This window comes from Seriola lalandi, unplaced genomic scaffold (assembly GCF_002814215.2).
Source record: "Seriola lalandi dorsalis isolate HSWRI2012SDOR001 ecotype SW California unplaced genomic scaffold, Sedor1 jcf7180002025875, whole genome shotgun sequence".
NCBI classification, from domain to species: Eukaryota; Metazoa; Chordata; class Actinopteri; order Carangiformes; family Carangidae; genus Seriola; species Seriola lalandi.
Genome location: NW_019496521.1, coordinates 1 through 2,966, shown reverse-complemented (window position 1 = coordinate 2,966; position 2,966 = coordinate 1). Strand labels below are relative to the sequence as shown.

Below are 2,966 nucleotides of genomic sequence, written 5' to 3'. Positions count from 1 at the left end.
CAACATGAATTCATAAGTCTGGTTTACACAAGCATTTGTCTTCTCCTGTAGCATTTGCAAAGTTTGGTGTGCCAGCTGTGACAGAGGGTGTAAAGGTTGTTGACAGTTCGGGGACTGAGTTGGATGACGATGTATTTGAGGATGTAGTTAAGGATCCCTCAGCTGGAGTGCTAACCATCAAATATGACACAGGTTTGTCTCAGTTACATTTGTAATTTATATTACAGTATTTAATGGACATGCTAGTTCCTTGTGGTTAATATTTTTCCTTCCATCTGCTTCTCCTATCATGGTCAGAATCTGTCTCCATGGTACCATCTCCTGAGCAGTCTGAACCACCAACCCTTGATTCATCTTATTCTCAAGATACAGACATCCTTTCAGAGGGTCCTTCCGGTAAACGGCAGAGGCTGGACACAGAAGCCAAGCACGTAAGAATTAACACAATAACACCAGAGCAGAACAGGAATTATTTTTAGGGCACCTAGGCCATAAAAAAGAATTTAGTGTTATTTTAATGACCATTTGTTTTTAAGATCTTTTTTTAAATCCCTACTTATTAAAGGGATGTATTCTCAACATACTGATTTGTTTTGCTCTTTGTGTGAAGTTGGTGGAATCCATTCTTGCCAAGAAACCTGGTGGGGAACGCATAATAAATAAATATAATCGAAGCAAGTCCCTGACAGATGAAACCAGAAGGAAAATGGTGAACATACTGGCAGCTGACATGACGGAGAAGAATGGGTAATTTTTAAATAGTTTTTAGTTAGCTCAATGTAGCTTTTAGATTAAAGTAAAATCTTTGTTAGATCCGGTGTATACAACTGAGAAATATTTACTTTTTTAATCTTGCAGTACATCACCACATCACTTCAAATTCCAATTTTTGAACATGCGATTCATGGTACTGTAGTTCAGGTCACTGGGGACAATCTTGGTTTGCATGGTCTGTTTGGCCTTGTGGAGTCATTTGGGACTCGATATTGCTGTCGTTTCTGTCTCCTTGAGAAACACTGTTTTCAAACCGTATTCTGTGAAGATGATCCGGAAGTTGTTTTAAGAACTGTTGATGCGCATGCACGGCACTATCAGACTGTACAAACAGATCCTAGGCCGCCTCATGTATATGGTGTGAAACGCGTTTGTCTGTTGAATTCACTTCAGTATTTCAACACAGCCAACAACTTTGCTGTAGATATAATGCATGATATTTTAGAGGGGGTTGGTCAGTTTGAGGTGAAACTGATTCTGAAGTACATTCAAGGCAACTTCCTAAGTGCTGAACAAGTGGCTGGTAGAATACATGTATATGACTATGGTTTCAATCAACAGCGAAACCGTCCACCTCTGCCAACAGATAAGTTGATGGGTGGAAGTAATGATTTGGGGTTGAATGCCATACAGTCGTAATTGGTGTTTGTTACGCAATATGCCTTCGCTATTTGGTGATTTAATCGAGACAGATGATACACACTAGCATCTCCTACTTTTGCTTCTACATATTGTTAACATTGTATTTTCACCAGTCCAGTCAGAAGGCATGACCATATACCTCAAACATTTAATCATTGATCATCATAGGCTGTTCAAGCAATTATTTCCTGAAATAAATCTCTTGCCAAAGCATCACTTCATGATGCATTACCCTCGTAGCATAAAGCACATTGGTCCGATTTTGCACACATGGTGCATGCGTTACGAAGCCAAACAAGAATTCTTCAAGCAACAATTAAAAAGCTTTAAAAACATTACAAAGACATTAGCCAAAAAGCACCAAAGTTATATGTCAATGTATCATGAATCTTTTAGCAAGGAAAGATTAATTTTAGGTCCAGGAAAGATGGTGACACTTTTTAAGTTAAAACAGGGTGCAACAATTGCTGCAAAATTTGGAACTGTTTTCTCAACCAGTGTGTTTTCTGCCAAATGGATTAAATATCACGGTACAGAGTACCGTCGTGACTTCATTATATGTACTGAGGTAGCATGTGAAATGCCTGTATTTTGTAAGATTGACACGATTGTTGTAAAAGATAACTGTGTTTTGCTCTGTATAAAATTGATGGAAACCATGTGTTTTGATAACCATTACCACGCCTTTTAAGGTCAAGCTCCATCCAGACAAGGTTCTAAAAGTGTTGCACATAAATGATCTTTTTTTACTTCAAACCATTTGATTTTCAAATGAAGTATGGTACAACAGATACCGCCTTGTATGTTGTTCCATATTGCCATTTTATGCAGACCTAAGGTCAGTGTTCTAAAGTGGTGGCGTTGTTAGGCTGACCAAAAGTTAACTGTTTTTATGCTTATTTTCACTTCACCTGGAGCTCTGTAATGGCAGGGCAAGTACACTGTTACACGACCTTACTGTTACGTTGTGGCTTGTGTTTTTCCAAAGGTTTTAAAGTGGTGCATGTGAACAAGTTGTTGTATTGTGGTGCCTGGCACGGCAGGCACACCCATTGCACAACTATTCACTTTTTTTTTTTTTTTTAAATTGCAGTACGTGAACAGTTAAGTGCTTTTGTACAACTAAAAGTTGAAAATACAAATGTTAAATGCATCTTGAAAAGGTGCTTTTGTACAATTAAAAGTGAAGTGGTTAAATGCATTTTTGTGGTAAATTGATTTTATTCAATGGTACAAGTATTATTTAATTATTATAGATAGATGCAATTTGACACTACAAAAGTGTAAAAATAACACTACATATTTATCTGTGCAGTGTTAATGACTGTTAGGATTTAACTCTATCTGAGTTGGTTTTTCACAGCAACAGAGTAAATCATCAACACAGTAGTGTGTAAAATTAACACTTATTAGAGTTATATGAGTGTCCAGTGTTAACCGTCAATAGCTCAATGCAGTGTTAAAAAGCATTAGAATTAGAGTTGATTTGACACCACAGTAGAGTAAGTTATCAACACTGCTGAGAATCATATTTACTCTCTCCAGAGTTA

The 2,966-nt window shown here is 37.3% G+C and overlaps 1 long non-coding RNA gene across 1 annotated transcript; it reads left to right on the top strand.

Moving 5' to 3' along the window:
• The first annotated feature begins 35 nt into the window (after nucleotides 1–35).
• On the top strand, nucleotides 36–2,617 carry LOC147819903 (uncharacterized). Its single transcript, XR_015438687.1, has 3 exons — nucleotides 36–192; nucleotides 298–431; nucleotides 611–2,617. It is a non-coding gene; the product is annotated as an uncharacterized LOC147819903 (long non-coding RNA).
• Nucleotides 2,618–2,966: the final 349 nt, after the last annotated feature.